A 14,274-nucleotide genomic window follows, 5' to 3' on the forward strand; every position below is an offset into this window, starting at 1 on the left:
CACATTATTCTAGCCCAAATCGAATCTGGTCGAATGATGAAGTTGTAGCCTAACTTAATAAGGAAAGCCTCATTCTGAGTCTGGAGAGAACGGATACCAAGACCCCCGTTATTAAGCGATTGACAGCATTCCTTCCAATTAACTAGGGTCATCTTCGGTTTATCTTTCGAACCTCCCCAAATGAACCTACGAGCAATTTGTTCAAGCTGGTCGCACACGCCTTTCGGAATAGCCACAGTTTGCATAAAGTAATTCGGAACTACGAGTAAAGTGGACTTCGCAAGTGTCACCTGACCTGCAAAGGATAGCTTGGTCGTCGTCCACCCATTCAGTTTCTTATGGAATTTATCAGTGATGAACTGAAACGTGCTTCTAGTGACTCTTGTGGAACAGAGGCATGCCGAGATATTTGCCTAGGTCCGTCGAGTGTTGGAACCCAAGGGATTTTCACAGAATCGTTACCTGAGCGATGTCCGTATTGGTAGAAAAGAATGCTCTAGTCTTGTTGGCATTGACTCTGTGCCTAGAGAATCTGCTAAATTGATCTAAAATCACCCCCAGGAGATTCCTCCGTAAGGGCACCATTCAAGAGGATTCGCATTGAAGACGTAGTGACTGAGTTCATGATGATGCGATGAATGTTGGGTGGACACCCCATATCCTCGAGAGAGAATCAGCAAGAAAATCCCAGCCAACGCAATCGTTGGCTTTTTCGAGGTCCACCTTAACCGTCATCCATTGGGATTTTCCCTTCTTCTTACGCATAGGGTGTATAGCTTCCTGCACCACTAATATGTTGTTTGTGATGTTACTACCTGCAATAAAACTTGCTTGGTTCGGAGCAATAGTTTTTGGGAATATTACTCTCAACCTGTTAGCAATAATCTTCATGATAAGTTTATATAAAACAGAGCATAAGCTAATAGGACGAAAATCAGCATATGGTTCAGGATTCTCAACCTTAGGAATGAGGACAAGGAGAGTTTAGTTAATCTTGGATTCGATTAATATACCTTTGACCCAGGTGCAGACAGAAGGGTCAACCGTCTCCCATTGGCTTTCATTATCTCATCATCCTTCCCCGGAGCTATGAGCGGACTCATGTCGAACAAAGCTTTCATTATCTCATCATCATGAACACTGGCATCCAGACAACAGATATCCTCCTGGGATAATCTTGGAAAGGTGTTCCTGATGGGGAATTTACTGGATCGACCACCCTCGTCATGATAAAGGAAGGCGAAGAAAGATATGGCCTCTGTCCGGAGAACTTCCTCATCAAAACACCAATCACCATTCTTCGGCTTGAGGTCCTGTATACGATTCATTTTGAGACGGTTTAGCGCACGACTATGAAAAACTTGTTATTCCGGTCGCCATCGATGATCCAATCGGACCTTGATTTTTGTCTCTAGAGAATTTCCTCATGATCAAGTACCTCCTCCAATTTAGTGGGGATATCAAATTCTTTATCGAGGACTGTCCATATCGTCTTAGATGATGGCAGGCTATTTTTTGAGATTATTCTTCTCTTGGACAATATGGTCGTAGACTTCCCGGTTCCAAATATTGAGTGAATTTATAATCGTATTCATAGAGTTCACGATATTACCATCCTTCTTCCAGCTGTCTTGGATAAAAGTCTTGAATTGCGGATGTTTGACCCAACCGGCTAAGAACCGAAAGGGTCGAGGACTATGAGACCGAGAGTGACAAACCGACTTGAGTAAGATTGGCCGATGGTCAGACTTGATACACGGGAGATGCTGGACGGTGGAAAGAGGGGCCATTCGGAGCCATTTGTCGTTGGCAATCATCCGATCGAGGCGCTCAAAGATTCCTCCGCGCATCCAAGTGAATGGGGGCTTTTGAAGCCCAAATCCATGAGGTTGTGAGTGTTAAGAAATTCCTAAAATAAGCAGCAACCTTTACCTCTATGAATACCACCTTTCTTTTTGTCATCAGAAAGGATCGCATTAAAATCCCCGGCCAGAATCTAGGGAACCCCATCTGTATTTTGCATACTGTCCAAATCCCGTCAGAGGCTCAGTCGCTTCTTCCTTTCGGGGCAACCATAGACAGTAGTTATAAAAAGAGAAGTTTTAGAAGAGTAACGAGCTTTAACCTGAATGAATTGAGGGTGGGCCGCCACCACTTCAACAAGTAGAGAGTCGTTCCAGAGTAGCCAAATACCACCAAAGTGTTGGGAAATAAACCAAGTACAAGTAATTTTCCTATAACCAGATTAGTGAGAATGCGAAATAAAAGTGGAAAAATAATACCCGAAAATTGATAACGGAGTTCAGCCAATTGTGCTTACGTCTCCGGGCTGCTGCAGATCTTTTACTAAGATAGAAAATTTACAGGTGTTTACAAAATACTCACTACTCACAAGAAAGCTCTCTAGTATAGGGAGAAAGAAATGTTTTGGGATGATTTTGAAGCTAAATGGGTAAGGGTATTTATAGTAGAAACTTAGGGACTAATCTTTGAAAATACCCTAAAGTGCAATGACTAAAGTGAATTTACCCATTCCTATTTTCAACAAACATCTACCAAAATTTTACCAAACTTTGAAAAACATTTTTCAAAGAAACATTTACCAAACTTTGAAAAAACATTTTCCAAAGTTGGTTGCCAAATTTTGAAACTTTTAACAATCTCCCACTTGAAGACTGATTTTAATATGTCTTCACACCTCGATCAATGCAGCAGCATGTCTGGTCTTGTTATTCTAGCATGCCAACTGAAGCTGAACACAACTTCAGTTTGTCCGTAGTCACCGTCTTTGTCAACATGTCTGCCGGATTTTTAGCTCCATTAATCTTTTCAAGTTTCAAAATCCCATCTTCCAGAAGAGACCGGATAAAATGATATCTCAATTGTATGTGCTTTGTCCTGGAATGAAAAGACGGATTCTTTGCTAGATGGATAGCACTTTGACTGTCGCAATACAAGATATTGTTTTCTTGTTTCTTGCCTAACTCTTCCAAGAAACTTTGGAGCCAAACCATCTCCTTGCTGGCTTCAGTAACAGCGACATATTCTGCTTCAGTTGTGGAGAGAGCAACTATCTTCTGTAGTTGAGAAATCCAACTCACTGCAGTTCCTCCTAGAGTATAGACATACCCTGTAGTGCTCCTTCTGATGTCGACATTTCCGGCTAAGTCAGCATCTACATAGCCTTTCAGTATCATATCTCCACCTTTGAAACAAAGTGCTTTTTTTGTGGTACCCCGAAGATATCTGAGGATCCATTTGACTGCTTCCCAGTGTACCTTGCCCGGATTATTCATGTACTTGCTAACAGCTCCCACTGCATGAGCAATATCTGGTCTGGTACAAACCATGGCATACATCAGACTTCCAATTACTGAGGCATACGGCACCTTCACCATGTGTGCACGTTCTTCCTCCGTCTTTGGTGATTGGTCTTTGGAGAGTCTGAAATGAACATCTAAAGGTGTACTTACTGGTTTAGCATCTTGCATGTTGAACCTGGAGAGTACTTTGTTGATGTACTCAGCCTGTGATAACATCAAAGTCCCCGACTTTGTGTCTCTCTTTATCCTCATCCCAAGAATCTGCTTTGCAGCGCCCAGATCCTTCATAGCAAACTGCTTCGACAATTTTTGCTTCAAGTTTATGATCTCTTGCATGTTTGAGCCTGCAACGAGCATGTCATCAACGTACAACAATAAAATAATGAAACTATTGTCGAACCTCTTAATGTAGCAACAATGATCTGCTTGGCATCTGGTAAAACCACTGTTACTCATGAAACTATCGAACTTCTTGTACCACTGTCTAGGAGCTTGTTTTAAACCATACAAGCTCTTCTTCAACCTGCATACCAGGTTTTTCTTGCCTGCCTCTATGAAGCCTTCTGGCTGCCTCATATAGATCTCTTCCTCCAAATCACCATGAAGGAAAGCTGCCTTTACATCTAATTGCTCAAGATGTAAATTCTCCGCAGCTACAATTTTCAACACCAGTCTGATTGTAGATAGTTTTACGACTGGAGAGAAAATTTCATTGTAGTCAATACCTTCTTTTTGCTGAAAACCTTTGACAACCAATCTTGCTTTGTAGCGTTTTCTCCCATCATGTTCTTCTTTGATCCTGTAAATCCACTTGTTATGGAGCGCTTTCTTGCCTGGTGGTAATTCAGCTAATTCCCACGTCTGATTTGACATAAGCGAGTCCATCTCATCTTTCATGGAAGACTCCCACTTGACTGAATCCTCCACCTGCATTGCTTCATCATAGCACTCTGGTTCACCATTGTCAGTCAGCAACAAATAGTGCAAAGAAGGCGAATACCGTTGGGTTGGTTTAGGAATTCTGGAGGAGCGTCTCAGTTCTGGTGTGTGTGGTTCTTCTTGAACTGCTTCAGGATTGATCTGAACATCATTTCCAGAAATCTCCTCGAACTCAGCAAATTCATTTGTTTCAGCTTCGGTATTACTTGATTCTGCAGTTGACCTATCTTTGTACATCACATTTTCATTGAAAATGACGTCTCTGCTTCTAATGATCTTTCGATTTTCGTAGTCCCAAAATCGGTAACCAAACTCATCACCACCGTAACCAACAAAGACGCATTTGTTGGACTTGGCATCAAGTTTACTTCTTTCAGCAGAGTTTATGTGTACATAAGAAATACAACCAAACACTCTTAAGTGTGAAAGGTTTATTTCTTTCTTGCTCTAAGCTTCCTCTGGTATTCCGCCATCCAAAGGAACTGAGGGCCCACGGTTGATCAGGTAAGCTGCAGTGTTGATAGCTTCAGCCCATAGAAATTTGGGCAATCCGGCATGTATCCTCATGCTTCTGGCACGTTCATTCAGAGTTCTGTTCATGCGCTCTGCTACGCCATTCTGCTGCGGTGTTATGGGAACTGTTGTCTCCATCTTGATCCCATTGTTTGCGCAGAAATCTCTGAAACTACTGTCTCTGTACTCTCCTCCATTGTCAGACCTCAACCGCTTGACTTTCAAACCAGTCTCATTTTCCACCATGGCCTTCCATTTTCTGAAGGTATCAAAGACTTCTGATTTCTTCTTCAGAAAATAAACCCACACCTTCCTTGTTGAATCATCGATGAATGTGACATAATATAGTGAGCCTGCAAGAGATGGAACAGGGGATGGTCCCCATACATCAGTATGAACCAATTCTAACCTTTCTGCCTTGGGAGTCTTGCCAATCTTTGTAAAACTGACTTTCTTTTGTTTTCCAAAGATGCAATCCTCGCATAGTCCGACATCTACATTCTTTAGATTCGGCAGCTTCCCTTTTGACAGAAGTATCTTCATTCCTTTCTCGCTCATATGGCCGAGCCTTTGGTGCCATAGGTTTGATTTTCCATCAGCATCTGCTACTGCAATGATATTCTCTAAATTTGAGGTTACATAGAGAGTACCGGTCTTCTTACCACGAGCAATGACGAGTGCTCCTTTGGTAATCTTCCATTCACAGCCTGAAAAAGTTGTACTATATCCTTCTCCATCAAGCTGTCCAACAGAAATCAGATTTCTTTTGAGGCCAGGAATATGTCTCACTCCTGTCAGCTTCCAGGTGGTCTGGTTTGGCAGCTTTAGTCGGATATCTCCTTTTCCGACGATCTTCAAGGTTTCATCATCAGCTAGATGAACCTTCCCAAAATCACCACTGACATAGTTCTCCATGATTTCTCGGCATGGGGTGGAGTGGAAAGATGCCCCTGAATCCAAGATCCATGATTCAATCGGACTGTTTACGCTTAAAATCATGGCATCACCTGTCTCCTCCGTCATGTTGGCAAATTCCTGTGCGCCGGTATTTTTCTTCGGTGCTCGGTAATCTCTTTTGAAGTGACCCTTCTTGCCGCAATTATAACAGGTAAAATCTTTATTTCCTGTTCTTGATTTGCCCCTTCTGGATTTTGATCTGCCACGATTTGAATTTCTTTCTGAAGTTCTCCCTCTAGACTCCGTGTGCAAGGCTGAGGAGGTTGATGCTTCACCCGATTCTCTTCGTCGAATTTCTTCACTCAATACCAGATCCCGAACATCGTCGAATTTTAATTTGTTTTTTCCCGACGAACTGCTGACTGCTGTAACAGTAGCATTCCAATTGTCTGGTAGAGATGATAAGAGAATTAAAGCTCGAACTTCGTCATCGAACTCAATTTCCACTGAACTCAACTGGGTTGTGATTGTGTTGAGTTCATTTAGGTGTTGTGCCACCGATGCCCCTTCCGCCATACGCAAATTGAATAATCGCCTCATCAAATGAACTTTGTTTGAGGCCGATGGCTTCTCATACATACTGGAGAGAGTCGTCATAAGACCCGCCGTGGTCTTTTCCTTTGCTATGTTGAAAGCAACATTGCGGGATAACGTCAGTCGGATAACTCCGAGGGCTTGTCTGTCGAGAAGAGCCCAGTCTTCATTCTTCATGCCCTCTGGTTGTTTTCCTGAGAGGGGTTGATATAGATTTTTCTGGTATAGAAAATCTTCAATTTGCATCTTCCAAAATCCAAAATCCGCACCATCGTACTTTTCAATTTTCACCTTCTCTTCGTCTGCAGCCATCGCTCCCACTCGAATCTGGCTTCGTTTGGATCGTTTTTTACAATTTTTGCGAGTCGTCGTGTATTAGAACACCTCCGTCGACAAACTCGTATCGTCGACCGAATTTCACTATTCACGAAATTCACTATTCACGTGAATAGTAACTCGAATAGTAACCTCGCAAAAAATTGACAAAATTCACAACCCAAAAGCTCTGATACCAGTTGTTGGGAAATAAACCAAGTACAAGTAATTTCCCTATAACCAGATTAGTGAGAATGAGATTACCTCTTACTGTTCAGTGCCCTCGGCATTGACTTTGAGATCGACATCCTCAGCGTGCACCGCACATTGGGCTTAGACATTTTCCACAGTATTGGCTATAGCCTCACGAATTGGCATCCTAGACTTACCCTTGGTTTTAAGCTTCAAGTCTCTATTACGAATGACAATGGGAGCATTTCTTCCTTTAGCCATTGTGGTGTGTCGGTTATAGGCTAAATTTTGAAATTTTGGGTTTGGCCGACCACTGCTAGTCTCCTCCTTAATGAAAGCGATAGCACATTGAAGCTTAGGGTCCAAGGAAGTCTTCAACTCTTGTCCTTTAAGTCCTAGGGAATTGTCAAAAAGTGGGTTAATATTAGACATAAAATTAGTGCCGTTAAGGCTTACCACTTCCGAATGATTTAATAGCTCTTCAGACGAAATTGAGGAGCCATGCACGTGCTTAAAAGCGTTATCCTCATGCATGGGAGTAAAGGGATCTTCCATACAAGTAGCCTTAAAGTTGGTTGAAGACGTGTTATTAGGAGTGGTGGGGACCACTGACAAATTATGCTCCAAGGGTTGCACCGTGGACTCTGCTTGATTATGTTTCTGGGAAATGGCCATTCGACCTTGATTGCCATCCATAGATTGAGCTTCCATGGGGATTAAACCATCTTCAGGAGCAGTCAAGGTTGACTGCTTGTGCTTGTTTGCATGATCCTCTTGCATGGGCTTGAGTAAGTGGGTATTATCCCTGCAGGTAGCAGTAGAGTTGACTATAGGCCTGTCATTGGAGGTGGTGGGGTCCACCATCAAATTAGAATTTAATTTTTGCGACGTGGGGGTTCTTTGCTTCTATTTCTGGGTAACAGATTCTCGGCCTTGATTATCGCCAGAAAAATTCTGGGTAACAGATAATCGACGTCCGTCTTGAACCTTGCCAGGAAGTAGCCATTCTCGAGGTACATGAGAGTGAATGGCTGAGTCGGTTGCCATAACGCGTAGACTTTGTTGGTAAGGGCATCCAAGCTTATGCTTCGCCCCAATAATTTCAGTACAACATGTTCTGACCATACTCACTTCTATGAGTTTACACGCCCGATCAGAAAAGTGAATGAACGGCATTCCAAATCGAGTACCTGTAGTAATGTCTTCGTCCGATATATCAAAATCCTCCTCTTTTTCCTGTTGATCAGTACCACTCTGTGACGTTCCATCCATGCTGCCAGACACGACTGGCGCGTAGGACTTTCCTGATATGTTAATGCCATCTATGGCCATTCTACTAGCATCTACTTCCATTTCATCATCGGTTTGGGTTGGCTCTGAATCATCAGTTTTGAAACGTACTTTCTTGGTGGCTTGAAGTTGCGTCTCCAGCGGATCAGGAGGGTGAATCAAATTAATCCAAATGTGTAGAGTTGTAATTCAATTGAACTTAGCAACTTCCATGATGTTGCCTTAATTGTAGTAAGATTTTAAACTGAACATTGATCTTTTAGTTTTATCACTTAATTATTTAAATAAATGTTAATTGAAAAGTTGATGTGACAGTTTATCTTCATTACTTATACATTCTATCAATTTTAATTTAATTTATTAGAATCAAATTGATAAAATGTATAAATAATGAGGATCAAATGTATAATAATACCGGTTTTGTTAATCGTAACGTTAGCTCCTCCAATAAATACTAATGAAAAATTGTTTGATTGGTATCGTTTAAATAATAAAATGGTATAACTAACAAAATTAAATAATCGACAGTCATATTAAAATTCCTCATAATTAAATGGTCATCTATGTAGTTTAGCTTAAATTTTTTTACTATTTTTAAATTTTTAAAGGAAAACTAAATTTTATTGTTATTATTAGAGAAAATAACCTCAGTGACAAAAAATGTCTTATAATATACGATTTTAACCAACTTTTTTTGGATTTGCCAAAATAACCAACTAAATCGCAATGCGTTCGATAATTCGCATCGCGATCTCCGGTATCGCAAATCAGTTTCCAGATTCGCAAAGCGAACTTCGACTATCGCATTGCGATTTATATATTCGCATTGCGATAGTCGAAGTTCGCGTTGCGATTTTCCAAATTCGTTGCGATAGTCGAAGTTCGCGTTGTGATTTATTCCAAGTTCGTTGCGATAGTCCAAAATCGCAACGACTAGTGGTATTGTATTTGTTTCTTAAGAATTTTCTCTAAAATATAGTATTCGCGCGGACGTGTCGAATACACGTATTATCACGACCACGACCACGACCACGACCACAACCACGACCCGAGACGAGACGACGGCAGCGGCGGCGCGTGAGAGTCCCCCTTGTTCTCTATCACTCAACAAGGAAGTGGGAAAGCCAAACCTTAAATACCATTCCCAATAGTGTTTCCAATACTATGTGGGATTGAGCATTACCAACACTTGTTCTCAATACTATGTGGGATTGAGCCTTAAATAGTGATATTTTTTTTGAATGTTTTGCTTAAAATTACAATAATCGCTATTGATTGTAGATTGACTTTTAATTATGACATATTTAATCGTATAATACTAATGCAATTGGTTGCTGATTCAGTTGTTTTAAGGTGCATGATTGTTAATTGTTTCCTGAATAATCACATTGTATTGGAAACAAGTGTTGGTAATGCTCAATCCCACATTGTATTGGAAACACTATTGAGAATGATATTTAAGGCTTGGTTTTCCCACTTTCTTGTTGAGTGATAGAGAACAAGGGGGACTCTCGCGCGCCGCCGCCGTCTCTCTCGTCTCGTCTCGTCTCGTGGTGGTGGTGGTAGTAATACGTGTCTTCGACACGTCACACGTCCGCGCGAATACTATCTTTTTAGAGAAAATTCTTAAGAAACAAATGCAATACCACCAGTCGTTGCGATTTTGGACTATCGCAACGAATTTGGAATAAATTGCAACGCGAACTTCGACTATCGCAACAAATTTGGAATAAATCGCAACGCGAACTTCGACTATTGCAACGAATTTAGAATAAATCGCAACGCGAACTTCGACTATCGCAACGAATTTGGAAAATCGCAACGAACTTCGACTATCGCAACGAATTTGGAAAATCGCAACGCGAACTTCAACTATCGCAACGAATTTGGAATAAATCACAACGCGAACTTCGACTATCGCAACGAATTTGGAAAATCGCAACGCGAACTTCGACTATCGCAATGAATTTGGAAAATCGCAACGCGAACTTCGACTATCGCAACGAATTTGGAATAAATCGCAACGCGAACTTCGACTATCGCAACGAATTTGGAATAAATCGCAACGCGAACTTCGACTATCGCAACGAACTTGGAATAAATCGCAACGAACTTGGAATAAATCGTAACGCAAACTTCGACTATCGCAATGCGAATATGTAAATCGCAATGCGATGGTCGAAGTTCGCGTTGCGAATCTGGAAACTGATTTGCGATATCGGAGATCGCGTTGCGATTTAGTTGGTCATTTTGGCAAATCCAAAAAAAATTGGTTAAAATCATATATTATAAGGCATTTTTGGTCACGATTATTTTCTCTTATTATTATTATATAGTTATTATTTTATGCACGAATAGTATAAAACATTTTTCAGTCATATTTATTTAAATCTCATTTAAATAATTAGTAACCCGAATTTGAATGACATAATCGGTACATATAATTTTTTAAAAAAATAATTTGTACGTATACGTAAATTAAATAATAATAAATTTAAACTCCTAATATTAAATTTTAAATTTATAACTTCAAAATTTAAATAAGAAAATCTCAATATCTAAATTTCGTTTATAAATTTTTGGGCAAATTACACCAATCATCATGAATTTTCCTCTCTTATTTCACTTATTGTACTTTAAATTCATTAAATTTCTTTCACTGAATTTAATACACTTGTTTTTTTGTCACTTTGTCGTTTTCTCACTTAAATTGGTTTTTATATAGATATAAAACGATATTATTTTGGTGAAAATTTTATTTTTCTAAAACGACGTTGTTTTAACTCCATTAACTATTTAAGAACAAAATGACAAAAAAAATTAAATCTATTAAGATGAGTGAGTAAATTAAACAAATTTAAAATACAATTAATAAAATAGTAGAGAGCATAAAGTTCAGTGATAATTGATATAGTTTACCTTAATATTTTCCAACATAAGTGCAAGAATAATATTTTCTAATAGTTATTTATTAAAATTTATATTTTTATTATTTATTTATTAAAAAGGATACAGGAAGTATCATTAGTATAATCATGACTCTTATCGGCAAAATATGAAAGTAAAAAAGTCAACTATTTAATGGGATGTCTAACGTTCGATAACCTTAATATATAATTAAAAAAGATGATATTGAAAATTGTAATATTTTTTTAATATTTTTGATAAAAAAAATTACTTAAAACATTATTTTTTTCTACCGAAAATATTAATATTAGGCACTATCTAAAATATTTAATATTTTTAGTAAAACGCTAGTTAAAATATTATTTTTTCTAATAAAAATGTTAATATTAGACGCTACCTAAAATATTATTTTTCTATCAGAAATTAGATAGCGAAATTAACATTTCTCATAAAAGATAATGTTTTAGGTATCACTTTACCAAAAATATTAAAAAAAAATTATTAACATTTCGAATAATATCTTTTCTTAATCGTATATTAAGACTGTCGTTGCATAATTACCCTATTCTGCCCCCATTAGCCGCAAAGTTTAGCAAGAAAAAAAGGGTAGATCCGTCATTTCAGTGATTCACGGCATGTTTAAAATACGCCGAGTCCCACTCCATATAAAAGCTTCACCTACACGTGCAGGTCGCACTTACCGGCTAATCCCGTTTTCCATATGGCCTTACCAAATATCTATTAACAAAAGAACAATTTCAAGCACACAACTTTCCATCTTGGCTAACCCTAGATAGTGTGTTCTTTGTTATTCTTGATACAAGAATCGCAGAGTTTTGTTCAATGATGATTGTTACTTCAAATATGGGAGCCGAAGCCGAAGCCGACGTCATGTTTCTTCATAAAGTTCAATGATGATTGTTACTTCAAATATGATGATTGTTTCGATTAGTTTTTTTTCCTAAAACAGTTTCTTCTTTATTTCCTTGGATTATTGTTAGTTTATATTGTGGAATTATTGGGTTGAATTTTGTTACGTTGAATTCTTTTGATGTTAGGGTTTAGATCTTTCTTGATGGGTTGATCGGGAAAAAAGACTTTTTCCTCATCGAATTTTGGTATTTTTTAAATAATTTTTCGGGAATTTCATCCATAATTCTACAACTTCAATTCTATTCTTTTGGTGGACGATATAGCTTTACTGGAATTCAATTAGGGTTAGAAAGGGAAAAGGGAAAATGTATCTACTTCGCTAACTAGCATGGATCCAAGTCTCAGGCGTAGATTTTTCATGGGTTTTACGGTTTATGGGTGAATTATGCGTCTTTTCAATTAGGGGGAGGTGTTCATGCTTGGCCAAGTGGCATATATCTGAATTTTAACCGTGGATTTTTCATGGGTTTTCTGGTTAATGGATGAATTATGCAGCCTTTCAATTAGGGTTGTTCATGCTGTGCTAACTGGCATAGATCCAAAGTTCAACCGTAGATTTTCATTGGTTTGCTGGTCTATATGTGAATTGTGTATCTTTACAGTTAGGGACAAGAACGTGTTCATCTATTGCTAACTGGCATAGAACCAAAGTTCAACCGTCGATTTTTCATGGGTTTTCTGGCTTATGGATGAATTTTACTAAATTTTGTTGAATCTGACTAGCATCTAGAATCAGTGTGAAAAACCTCATTTTGATTTTGTGAATGTAAGTAAATGGCTTGCCTTTTTTCTATCCCTTGTGTAGGCTGCAACTTGTGCCGAGACCATTGGAGATGCTGCTATTGAGACCTCTGTTGTCAAATTTTTTCCAAGAATTCGATCTGGTAGCTGTGCAGATATTGGTCCTAGGAAATCTATGGAGGATGAACACATAAGGATTGATGATCTATCTTCTCATCTGGGTTCTATATTTAATCCTTCGATGCCAAGTGCTTTTTATGCTGTTTTTGATGGCCATGGTGGTGCTGATGCAGCTGCTTATATCAAGAGCAATGCTACGAGGTTATTTTTTGAAGATTTCGATTTTCCGCAAGTATCTGATATTGACGCTGTTTTCTTGAAAGCAGTGAAGGATTCTCATAGGAAGGCATTTTTGCTGGCAGACCTTGCCTTGGCTTCTGAAAGCAGTGTTAACAGTTCTTGTGGAACAACTGTGCTGACTGCTCTTGTACTTGGGAAGGCATTTACTAGTTGCGAATGTCGGTGATTGCAGAGCTGTTCTTTGCCGTAAAGGTACTGCTGTTGAAATGTCCCAAGACCATAGGCCATCTTACTTGCCAGAGCGCAAACGAGTTGAGGAATTGGGTGGCTACATTGATGATGGGTATCTTAATGGTTATCTTTCAGTCACACGAGCTCTTGGAGATTGGGACATGAAATTCCCTCTTGGATCAGCATCACCTCTGATTGCAGAGCCAGATGTTAGACAGATTGTATTATCAGATGATGATGAGTTTTTGATCATTGGTTGTGATGGCATTTGGGATGTCATGTCAAGCCAGTTTGCTGTCAGCCTGGTTCGCTGTGCCCTAAGACGACACAACAACCCCGAAGAATGTGCCAGAGAATTAGTCAATGAAGCAACACGCCTGAATTCATCAGATAACCTCACTGCTATAGTTTTATGCTTTTCTACCCCTGCTCGTGTCGAGTCATGCCCTCCCCAACGCCAAAGGTTTAGGAGCTGCAATCTCTCAGAAGAGTCTAGGATAGGTTGAAGAGCTTGTTAGAAGGAAATTGAATTCGAATGTGCATAAAAATTTATTTTGTCGTTTATTTTCCGATTCTTACTCCTACAAACTGTTGCAATCTGTTTTGGGCTGTTTCAGAGAGTTTAGAAGAAGATAGAAAAGCTGCCTGCAGTTTTGTAGGTGTTGAAGAGTGCAAAATATCGGATTTTGTTTCTTTTTTTATGATGTCTGGTGGTGTAGAAGAACTACATTGCAGGATGTTCAATTGTAACGAGGTTTTGTTCACTGCAGAAATGGTGTCATTACCTTGATAACATTCTTTGCCAGAAGGTGTTTTGGTTAGTATTTTTCTTTCTTCTCTTCCTTGTAGAAGACATTTGGTGATGTTTATGTTTGAATGTGTCCTAGCTGGAGATTCATGGTGGAAATTGGGTTGGTTAGAACTGAATCGGTAATGTTATGGTTGGGTTTTTGTCTGCATCATGATGGGTTTAAATTTGCTTGGAAGGTTATGCTAAAATGATTGGTGGGTGAAAGCAGAATAATCTCATCATACTTAGCAGGTACCTTCCATGCACATATAATGGTAGGGGACTTGTGAGGCCACCAATTATTTTCTG

The 14,274-nt window shown here is 39.2% G+C and overlaps 1 pseudogene; it reads left to right on the forward strand.

Annotated features, from left to right (window-relative positions):
* The first annotated feature begins 11,754 nt into the window (after positions 1-11,754).
* Positions 11,755-13,816, forward strand: LOC120160825 (annotated as a pseudogene).
* Positions 13,817-14,274: the final 458 nt, after the last annotated feature.

This window comes from Hibiscus syriacus, unplaced genomic scaffold, assembly GCF_006381635.1.
Source record: "Hibiscus syriacus cultivar Baekdansim isolate YM2019G1 unplaced genomic scaffold, ASM638163v2 tig00000313_pilon, whole genome shotgun sequence".
Lineage (NCBI taxonomy): Eukaryota > Viridiplantae > Streptophyta > Magnoliopsida > Malvales > Malvaceae > Hibiscus > Hibiscus syriacus.